Source organism: Pteropus alecto, unplaced genomic scaffold, assembly GCF_000325575.1.
Source record: "Pteropus alecto unplaced genomic scaffold, ASM32557v1 scaffold116, whole genome shotgun sequence".
Taxonomy (NCBI): Eukaryota; Metazoa; Chordata; class Mammalia; order Chiroptera; family Pteropodidae; genus Pteropus; species Pteropus alecto.
The window spans coordinates 745,002-757,155 of record NW_006439189.1 but is presented as its reverse complement, the minus strand read 5'-3'; the positions used below and the strand labels follow the sequence as shown (position 1 = coordinate 757,155).

The 12,154-nt window shown below is 35.4% G+C and overlaps 1 protein-coding gene and 1 pseudogene across 3 annotated transcripts in view; both read left to right on the top strand.

The window, feature by feature from the left end:
* TENM1 (teneurin transmembrane protein 1) overlaps positions 1-12,154 on the top strand; it is a 756,077-nt gene that overhangs the window by 620,520 nt on the left and 123,403 nt on the right. The gene's annotated exons all lie outside the window — the stretch shown is intronic.
* Positions 1,055-1,173, top strand: LOC112483227 (annotated as a pseudogene).

Here is a 12,154-nt window from a genome sequence, read left to right as displayed (position 1 = left end):
GTCATCTAAAGATTTTATTTGACTTCTCAAAATCTTAAGACTGTTACCATTCTGTAGTTCATCTATCTTAATATGCCTCTGAAGTCTATCTCAGAAGATAGGCACAGTCAAGACTAATTTTTAGCCAATATGCATTAGCATAATCATAACATTTAAAATATTAAAATGCTACTTTTCTGATTGACAATTAATATTTTGCTCAGAGCCCTTTCAGTACCTCCCTGACTCCCCAGCCTCTTTCCAGGGACAACTTTCTGGAAACTCCCAACAGTCCAACAACCAAGGGGTTAATTCCTGGCCTGGCAGAGAGCCTCAAGAATGCAGACTTATTCTACCACAGTTAACATTTCAGTATGTTGAATATGGTGACTCTAGACATACCTGGCTTTTGCTTAATAACAAACATTTAATGAACCTTTCCTCCATTAATTTATCTAAAACATTCTTAAATCTATTTATATTTTCAATTTATATCACCCCTAAGATAACAAATTCTATTTTTTTTTTTTTTGCCTTCTATGGAAGCTTGGCCTTACTTTTATTTGTCCTAAATATACTTCTCAATCTTCAAGAGCCAACCCTTGATTCTGTTGCCTGTGATTTGTGAATAAATGTGTTCTCCCCATCAGCTTCATGATTGTATTAACTTGGATCATATTCTCATCTAGGCCATAAGCTGAATAGTCAACTCTTAAGTCTGTCATATGTCATCCACTCTATCTCCCTAATTATTTAATCATTCTTTATTCCTTCTCTAAGATGATGATGATGATGATATGTGTATGCTTTTATTTTAGTAGGTTTTATGAAGTACTCATTTTAGTGGATTTTAAGAAGCCTATATGGTCTTTTTAAACTATTACACAAATAAAACATATTTGTTGCAGAAAAATTAAAAAGAGAATGCAAAAAAAATTTTAATTAAAGTCACACATAATCCTAACACATGTAGAAAACCACTGTTAACATTTGGTGCATATCTATCTAGACTTTTTCTCTGCATATCACATGTTTTACTCTCTACTAATGGAATTATATTATAAAATGCTTTCTAGTCTATGGCCATGCTACCCTGAGCAAGCCCGATCCTGTCTGATCTCGGAAGCTATGCAGGGTCAGGCCTGGTTAGTACTTAGATGGGAGACTACCTAGGAAAACCAGGTGCTGTAGGTGTAAAAGATAAAATAATAATAATAAAACAATAAGGGATTGTAAGCTGGCAAGGTCCTTGCAATCTGTGAGGTCAACCAAGGGTGGGGGTCCTTGCCTTAAAAAAAATTAATTAAAAAATTTTTTTTAAACATTTTAAAAAATGCTTTCTATAATCTGCTTTTCACACTTAATTTATTATGAACATCTTTCTATGCCAAAAAAATATATATATAGTGAGGTTAATGTGTTTGTTAGATGGTTTTATTTGAAATTTGTCATTATTTGCCATATGGGGATTAAATTCCAACTACAATCAGAGCTTAAAGCTTTCCCATTCTTCAAGGCCATATTCAAGTCCTAACTATGTCTAAATAACCTCAACCTATTAAATCTGAATTTCTTTAACAGGGTCTGTGCTACCCAATTAGCACTTGATTATATTTGCCTTCTTTTACTTTCCAGTTCTTTCATGAATAAGAGGGTTTTTTATTACTGAAATAAGCTGCTTGATATAAGAAACTACATCTAATATTTCTTTGGAATCTTCCCCACCTCCACAGCAATATCTTACACAATGTTGGATCCACTACACATGTTTATTGTATAATTGATCAATTAAGTAACACCTATACCAAGAATTCCTAAGAGGGAGTTCAATGGTGCTTAAAGAGGATGACCTTTTTTTCCCTAACGGAACATAAGTCCCCCAAGTATTATGGCAAAGTGTTTTGAAATGTTTCTTTCTTCTCTTGTGTCAGCTCTCATTTCTTACATGTACTAGGTCCACAATAAATATTTGATGAACAAATGAATAACTCAGGTGCAACATACAATCAGCTCATCTTTCAAGGAAATACATCAGGCTAGGTTCTCCCTTTTACACAGTTATAAAACTCTTGTGGGTGTTTTAAGGATTTCTGCATGAGAAATATTGTGCCTGAGACTGACATCCTCCTGAGTTGATGCTAGTATGAAAACTAGGCGTCTCACCTACCACATTCAACCTGCCACATAAAGGATGAATATTTTGGCTTTTCCAAATAAAGCAAATAATTGGTTCACTGCAACATTTTTTTTCTTCTTGGAAAGCAGCATTAATAGAGTACTGAAGAAGATTATTTACATGAACTCTTAAAGCATCAGTAATGAGAGTGCCAAATTTATGTATCTATTAAAGTTAATATTAAACTAAGTTTTTCTTGTCGTAGTTAGTGATGCATTTTCCTTTGGCTTGATTTACTCATTTTTATATCCAAGAGTGGTCTTTACAATAACCTGGTACTCTTTTCTCACCCCAAAGTGGTCAGGGCCCTAAGAACATCTGGCCCAGTCTTTGAACAGCTGAACGTCTAATCTATCTAAGACAGCTTTCACATAACCTATTGAGCTGATGTTGGCAATGTCTACACTGATCTAGTGAGTGAACGAGGATATTTAAAGGAGGGGAATGTATGACTCACACTAAGTATCCACCACATCTGCTTTAACCATATTATCAGTGCTTGAAAGACCCTGTTAGTGATCTTCGAAATCACTCAGATAGCAAAACCTATGTCCAGACATCAGTCACTCTTGAAAATGCTAGTCAGAACACTTAAGTGCCTAGCCAGGGCACCTATCTCCATGCCAAATATAGACATCACTCACCCTTGGCCATGAATCAGAAGTGAGATTCTCATTACATAGAACACTGCAGGGCAATTTCATAGACTTGCGTAGAAGAAGGAAAAATCATGCAAAAAGTCATTTAAGCACAGTGTGCAAATTGAGAGAAGAGTATTGTTAATTGAAAATTATGTCTTTGAGGTTCTCCTGCAGGTTCTTTATATATTAAGGAAACCATTTTTTTTTGTTGTTGTTGTTGTTTTGCTTTATAACTACCATGCACATCAGTTCCTTCTCTTTTCCACCTTAGAAGACAGTAAATGTTTAATGGATTTCTTTAAGGAGAGATTTGATTTTTTTCTTCCCACCTAGGGGCTGATAAAGAAAATCTGGAAAGCTGTAGATTATTAGAAAATGGAAATGCACATCTAAGGAGTACCATTTCTAAGTTAGGAAAGATAGCTTGCCCTAAGATTTTAACAAGCAACATACTGCAATTACAGGTAGGCTCTCCAACATGTCCTTAATTATGCAAGGTAAGCCAAATAAATATTAATCTTCAAGGCAGCTAATTTATTTTCTAAATATGTTCTAAAAATAGGATGAAATAAAATTTGCTTTTGAGATCATTCATCCTAAAATTTGAAAAAATTATCAAATGGAATTAAAAACCAGTCAGCAAAAGGTAAAAAGGTAAAAGATCAGAGCCATGAGATCTTTTTTTTTTTTTTTTTTTAGAAATGGCAGCAAATTGTGATGGATACTGGGTTAAGGAGCCTACACTTTCTTGTTCAATCCATGTAATGCCAGTGTTTCTTTGAAAGACCCTGTGTAAGTCACTGTACCTCACTGTGGTTTTATTTCTCTGAACACCAAAATAGACTTGACACCTTTGACTAGTTTTGTTATGTTGGGCTAGTCATTTAAACACTGGGTCTTGACATTCCTCAGTTGCAAACTGAAGGGCTTAGGATGATCTCCCTCTCACCTTTAATGGATAAAAATAACCACAGCTATAACTTGCTGAGTGTCTACTGTGTGCCATGTACTGTATTATGTGTTGTACACACAGTATCTCTAATCTTCACAACAATGCACAAGGTAAATAGTATCCCCGTTATATAAATGAAGAATCAGAGACTCAGGTAGGTTAAGAAATTTACCCACGGTCACATAGTTTACAGATAACACTTGGAATTCAAACCAAGCCTGTGTGCTCCAAAACCCATGATGCAAAAAAAAAAAAAAAAAAAAAACGGAAAAAAGGGGTGGGAGCTCAAAGACCTCTACTATACCACACTGACTGCCCTTCAGCAAAAATTCATAATCTCTGTTGACTTCTCCAAGAAGGAAATAGTGGAAAATGCTTTTCAATCTAATGACATGTATTCAATGGGGACAAAGATTTTTATTTGCAAGATGAATGACGTTTTCTCTATTCTGATCCTTCTGACCTAGTAGTGTACCCATAGTGCACCACATAGCATTTACATATCTGTAAATGTAATTATTCAAAAAAAAAATCTCCAAGAAAGCTTGTCATATCTCTTTGGAAGATTCTTTAATTAAGAACTTCTTCAAGTTTTTCTTAAGAGATGGAGGCAAGAAATCCTAACTTTATTAAATTTCTTGACTACAACCAGTAACTACAAACTTTGTTTAAAGGAAAAATGAAGTGTCCCTGAATAGAACTTCATGTTGGATAGCCCCTGGTTACTTCTCTGGGAAAAAGTCTTTATCTGATCCAGTTTTACACTTTGATTTGAATCTCAATAAAGGGAAATATTTCTCATTTTACTCATCAATACTTCAATGTAATGGGGCAAGGAAAAAAGTTTAGCAAAGAGCTTGATGGTATGCTAATCCCTGGCATTGCATATGAGTTTGAATTGACTTTGAAAGATGCTTTTAAAAAATGTATGGATGATGTAGTTAAAACTTAAGTTCCATTTATTATTTTTACTGCAACTTTCTTTAATTCTACAGAGACCTCAAACTAATGAGTCATGTAATAGATGGCCAAGTACTTAAGCAGAATGTGAAATGGTACTAGGTGGGTATATAAAGTAAAATTTGTGACAAGCTGAATACATTTATTTTTAAGTAGATACAGAGGGTGAAGGAGTGACTGGACAGGATGAAATTAATGAGTTAATTTGATTCCCTTGGACCTCACCAAGGACATCTCTATTTTCATGTGTTTCTTTGAGCAAACTGACTTTAGAACACAACAGGACTTGGGCAATATCTAAACAAGTGCAAACAGCCCCTGAGCTCTTTCCTAGGAGAGAAATTATTCTTAAATCTTGTCAGCTTCCAAAAGTTTTTTTAGGGTATTAATGATCCTAATCATACAGGAGTTACTGTAACTTTATTGGCAATTAAGGAAGCTGGGTGTGATAAAGTCAAGACAAAAACCATCTGTTTTATATTTACCCAGATCTATCTGAGGTGCATCCTGAGGCTCTACTGATTTTCTGGCATCTATATGCTATCCTGAAAGGCTAAATTTGAGGTTATCAAATTTAGGCAAACAGCTATGAGAATATTCTTTTGGTTTTCTTATGCAATGGGGAGCAGTAAAGTTTTTCCTAAAAGTCTTTATTACATGATCCATTATGGTAACATACCATTTTGATTGACACTAGTGCCAGCCCTCAAGAAAATTACAGGCAAATCATAGCATTAGTAAAATGAATGGTATATTTAGGAAACTAAAAAAAGTAAAAATATTTTAGAGTAATAAGAGAAGGGGCAGGAATTGGAAGTTTGGATTTTATCCTATAGGCAAAGAATTTGAAGCAGGAGAGTGACATCATCCAATGCATACATTTTAGATAGATTATTTTGGTGATGGTAGAAAATGCACTAGAATGAGGCTGGGACAAAGAAATCATAAGGAGTACTGACACTTATAGTGTGGCAATAGAAGGGCATCTGATGAAAGAGACAGAAGAAATCTTCAGAAAAAAAAAATTGAACAGAGAGTTTGATATCCAGGAAGCCAAGGTTTGTTTCAGAAGGTGTGGAAACTGGTATCAAACATAATGCATTTGTAGCCTTTGAATTAGGCTATGAGAAGCTCATTCGTGACCCTGCCATTGATGGTTTGAATGGTGATAGAGGTGGAAACCAGATTTCAGTCAGTTAATAAGCCAATGAGAGGTGAGAAAGTAAATACTAGTGAAGATCTCTCTAAATAGGAGCTTGAATACAAAAGAGGGATAAGTAATGAGTGGACGAGGTGCTCAGGGGAGGCTTTTTCTATAGCAGAGATGTGACAATGGCTATAGGTAAATGAAAAGATACAGAAGACTGAGAATAAATGATGAAACAAGGTCTGGGAGGAAACAGGGATGGAATAGTCCTTCAATGGGAGGGAAGATTGAAGAGACCATCCTAAGATATATGTAGATTTAAAGATGAGGATAAGTTTGTAGGTAGAAGGAGCAAGAAAGATGATGGTACATTATTTTAATAGCCTCAGTGTTCTCAGAAAAGTGGATCTATTTTGCTAAAAATGAGTAAGTTAGGTTAAGCCTTGAGGTATGTGGGAAAGATTGGGAAGAGCCACTTAGTGAAGTAGGTTTGCTGGTAAGATCAACATTCTACTGCATATGGCCAAATTCCCTGCTCAACTTAAAAGCACTTCCCATGAGAACTTTCCTACCACATACTTATCTTAGCATCAGAGCCATCTTGAGAAAAATATGTTTGACAAAGCCTTAAGATTCAGGCAAATATTTATTCTTTATTGCTCAGTGATCCTGTGCTGTTTCCACTTATGGAGATTTATTTCCTAAACTATGTTATTGGTCTCTCAGTTTACAGTAGCTATACCAGAAGACTTAGTGCCTATTATGCAACCAGAATAAGAGCTTATTCATAGTGGGTGTAATACGTTTCCTTATGATGGTTAAAAGATTTTGACCTTATATCAGCAGCTGGAGGTTGAGACCCTTTCTATCTTCTCTGTTACAGTCCTAAAACATAAACTGTTGGTCATAAAAGTCAGACAAAAGGAAAGCACTTATATCTAACTTTGACTAATTGATCCAGGTAATGTTCATGGTTAATACAGAGAAACCAGTATTAAGTTCATTCAAGTTTTATAAAGCTACAAATGTATTATTTTTTTTCACAGAACTCAGGAAACTAGTTTACTCACTAGATTTCCAGGAAACTAGTTTACTCACTAGGTTTGTTACAAAAGATATTTAAAGGATACAAATCAACAACCAGGCAAATCCATTATTAAATGAGTTTTTCTTCTGCATTTATTTTAATTCTCATGTATGCATCAGATTCTAGCAAACACAGAGATAATATTTTAGAGGCCAATACCTTGAGAAATAAGTTCCCAGATTCTCAAGTCAAACAGAACTGGATGCACATCCCAGATCCACCACTCATTAAATGTGTGACCTTGGATAAGCCACCTAACTTCCCTGAGCTTTAGCTTCCACATCTGTGAAGTTAACATACTAGTCACAGTTCTTACACAACAGAGTGTTGGATAGTGTATATAAGGTGCCTAGTGTAGTGCCCAGCATGCAGTGTGTACACAGTGAATGTTACCTGCCATTATGATCACGCTTGCTGTTTTGTTGCTAATAATAATACTGCTTATAATAGTGGCCCAAGCATGGAATATACTACTTTGGAAGGAGGCAAGTTCCATGTCCTTGTAAGTCAATCTGAGACTTGATCATTTCTAGGAAGGAATGATGCCACATTAGTAGCAAGAGTCAAAGTAGGACGGGATTCAGGTATTGTATGTGATTTGACTAGTCGATCCCTCCCAACCTGAGATACAGTAATTCTAGTGCTAGTTCCTCGTACATGTTGCATTTTGAGAAGCTCCCCGCAACCCTCAAGGCCCACCTAACCAAAATAATTCCTTTAGCAGACTACCATTTCACCATTAAATTCATTCCATAAGTTTTCTTCATATGTGAACTTCAGTGTTTAGTGCAGGATATTACCAAGGAGGAGCAACACATTAATTCATCATTAAAACACTTTATGGGGGCTTTGGGGGCATGCAGCACAGACTGTATGTGTTTGGATAGATAAGACAACGTGAGGGAACAAACCAAGGTGGGAGCTACTCCAGGTGGCATGGAGAAGTGTGGTGCTGGGTATCTGGAAGAATGGCAGCAAAGTGAGAAGAGATGAGGGAATAATAGTATACTTTTATACTATTATTATGTTATAATAATAGTATATTATAATAATAATATACTTTTCTGCAGTATTGTCTAGAATGAAACTTAAACCCCTATGTATCAAGACAGACAGTATGGAATTATGATTCTTCTTGTATTTAAGATCACCAGCCAAAATAACTTTACTTCCTTATCACAGCTCCTCAGTGTCACATCTTTTCTCTCTGTCCACTTAAAAATCATCTCAGCTGACAATAAAAAGAACCCCTTCCCCACCAAACAAAAATGACTGAGATCACACACTAACAGCCTGCAAATCATTTAAGTCATATTTTGAGTGGCGAGTTGTGGTAACCTATAAATAACTAATTGTGTAAAATTGCTTTAGTAGATTCTAGATGGCAACTTTAATTAAAAACGCCAGAGACATTTAGAAGTATAGAAATGGATGGCATGTAATCTGCCTTTTTACCAACCATAAAATGGTAATTAAGGAATTTGATTCACTTCTTCCTATTAAAAGTTTTATGAGAATAACAGTTTTCTTCTAAATTCAGTTTCTCTTCAGCAGAAGGTAGTATGTTTACTTTATCAGTCTTCTCCAGCAGGGTAAGATGTTTTAATGTACAAATTCTTCATAAGTTAATTAAGAAATTTCTTTTAATGCAAAATATTTGTTTTTAATGTTCTAAAACATGAAACTGTATTAGAGCTAAACCTTTGATCATGGCCCCATAGTGCTCCACCATCAATACAAGAAAACCCAGTAATTTCAAGTTTACCAAATGCATGTACCTGATTCCTCAAAATCAAAGAAATGAGGAAGTCATTTCCTGGTGAATGTAGCATGCTTTGCTGATTCTTGAAGGAATCTGAAATCTACAGTGTGTTGACTTCCCAGAAAATCCAGAATATTCGCTCCACAACAGAGGAGTCATTAGAACGTGTTTTTACTTTCATCCATCCTCCAGCAATACTGGTTGAATTAGCAGATATAGGGTGTAAAATTTACACAACAAGCAGCAAACCCAGATGTCTTTGGAAATCCATGATTTTAACATCATCAAGGGCTAAAACACAACTGGAAATGGATTATGGACAGCACCACACAGGATGTTTAGACCAGCGTTTTGAAGGCTCTAATGACTTAAATTAACTTAAGCACATGGGAAAGACAGCTGCTAGGTTTGTTTTGTTTTGTTTTGTTTTTTCTTTTTTAAGTCAAGCAGATTCTCTAAAGTTATCCAAGCAGCAAACTGGTAAAGTTGGAAATTTTTTAAATGTCTCCTCTTCATTCAATCTTTCAGTGGCTAACTCTGAGCCCCTTCCTCCAGTCCTCAGCCTGTCCTCCCTTGCTAGAAATCCAGTCTTTCCTCCTCCTTCTCCCTAATCAGAACTGGTTGGGCATACAGTGGCATACTAAAGAGAGATAGAATAGTGGGAAAAAATATTTTATCACTAATATTGTTTAGAATTCCCAGTGAATGGTGATAGTAAACATAGACTTGCTATGCATCAGTTTTATTATTGTTTTTAATATTTCTACTGAAAATGCACTTCCCTTACTGTCTGCACCCAGGACAGACCACTACCACTGCCCTCAAATCTTGACACACCTTTGCAGGTAAAGGAACGCTCAAAAAATAATATTTAGTGGAAAGTTCAGGATATAAAACTGTATGTGTTGTATGCTGCTACACCTATAAAAGTGCAAGGTTGATGTGTACATACAGATAAAAAGTTTGAGAAGAAATTTATCTAAACTTCTATTGCTAACAATGCTAATTGCTACATAAGGAATCTTGAGTGGTTTATTTTCTTCTCTTTAATTTTCTGAGTATTTAATATTTGTATAATTCAACGAAAGACAAAATATTTTAAAACACACACACATACACACACACACTCTCTATCCTGTCTATGGCCAATATCTGAGGACATAGGTCTCTTTGCTTTTAAAAATGACAGATCTCTGAACGGAGTGTCATAGTACTAATGATTGGCAATGGTCTACACTCACCTGAGCACATTACTGGAGACCTGCTGAAGTGGCACTACCATAAGTCAAGCAACAAACCTAAATGGAATACCTTGAAGAAGGTATTCTGACAGTCCAGTACTAAAAGATACTTTCATCATATTTATTATTTTTTTAAAAAAAAGAGAAGTATAAAAAATATAAAATAAAATAGCCAATAATCTCACCATCTAAACACCACTGATATTTAAACATAAAAATGTAAAAGTAATATATGCCTATGATTTAAAAGTTCAAATTCTAAAAAAATGTACAGAATGAAATTCCAGGCAACCTCACCAAAAACTGACACAACACAATCCCTCTCTTTCTTTTTCTCATTAAGTTTTTGGGGTAACATTGGTTAATACTATTATATAATTTTCAGGTATACATTACAATTTGACATTTGTATATTCTACAGTGTGTTTAACACCCAAAGTCCACTTTCTTTCAGCTACCATGTATTTGACCCTTTGCCCACTTCAGTCTCTCCAACCAACCTATATTTGATCCCCTTTACCCCATCGACCTCCCCCATTCTCCCAGAACCCCTACCCTCTGGTAACCACTAGACTATAGTCCATGTCCATGAGTCTCTGATTGTTTGTCCTGTTCATTTGTTGCTTTTAGGTTCATATCCCAAATATAAGTGATATCGTATGATTTTCAACTTTTTCTGTCTGGCTTATTTTGCGTAGAATGATTATCTCAAGGTCCATCTATGTTGTCACAAATGGCAGTATTTCATCTCTTCATATGGCTGAGTAATATCCCATTGTATATATGTACCACCGTTTCTTTAGCCATTCATCTATCATAGGACACTTATGTTGCTTCCACATCCTGGCCACTGAATAATGCTGCTATGAACATCGATGGGCGAATATCTTTTCAGATATAGGCTTTCAAGTCTTTGGGGTAAATACCCAGTAGAAGGATTGCTGGATCATATGGTAGATCAATTCTTAGTTTTTTGAGGAACCTCCATACTGTTTTACATGCTGGCTGTATCAATTTGTAGTTCCACCAACAGTGTACAAGGGTTCTTTTTTCTCCTCATCCTCTACAAAATTTGTTATTACTTGTCCTGTTGATTATAGCTATTTTAACAGGTATGAGATGGTATTTCATTGTGGTTTTGATTTGCATTTTCCTAATAGCTAGCAATGTCGAGCATCTTTTCAAATATTTATTGGCCATATGTGTGTCCTCTAGGGAGAAGTGTCTATTTGGGTCCTCTGCCCACGTTTGATTGGAACATTTCATTTTTGTTGTTATTGAGTCATATGAGTTCTGTTTATATTTTAGATATTAGGCTCTTACCGGAGGTGTTGCTTGCAAATATATTTTTCCATTCGGATGGTTGTCTCTTTACCTTGTTGACAATTTCTGTTGCTGAGCAGAAGCATTTTAGTTTGATGTAGTCCCATTTATTTATTTTAGCTTTTACTTCTCTTGCTTTTCAGGTCAAATTCTAAAAATCCTCTTTAAGTCCAAGGTCCTTGAGTTTAGTTCCTATGTTTTCTTCTGTGCATTTTATTGTTTTAGGTCTTATATTCAGGTACATAATCCATTCTGAGATAATTTTGGTGTATGGTGATAGACTACGGTCTAGTTTCATTGTTTTGCAGGTGGCTTTCCAGTTTTCCCAGCACCATTTAATGAAGAGGTTTCCTTTCTCCAATGTATGTTTTTGGCACTATTGTCAAAAATTATTTGCCCATATAAATATGGGTTTACTTCTGGACTCTCGATTCTGTTCCACTGGTCCATATGTCTGTTCTTCTGCCAATACCACTCCATTTTGATTATTGTCGCTTTGTAGTATAATTTGAAGTCAGCAGAGTGATGCCTCCCGCAGTTGTTTTTTCCTCAGGATTGCTTTGGTTATTCAGGTATTTTGTGGTTCCATACAAATCTGTTCTTCTTCTTCTTTTTTTTATTTTTTTGGTGGTTGTTCTATTTAAAAAATGCCTTTGGGATTTAGATGGAGATTGTATTAAATCTGTATTTTGCTATGGGTAATATGACCATTTTAACTATGTTGATTCTTCCAATCCAGAACATAGAATATCTTTCCATTTCTTTGGGTCATCTTCAAATTCTTTTAATAGCGGTTATAGCAGCCAACCTTGTTTCATTCCTCATCTTAGAGTAGCGGTCTCCAAACTTTTTGGCACCAGGAACTGGTGCTCTTATGCTAATCTAC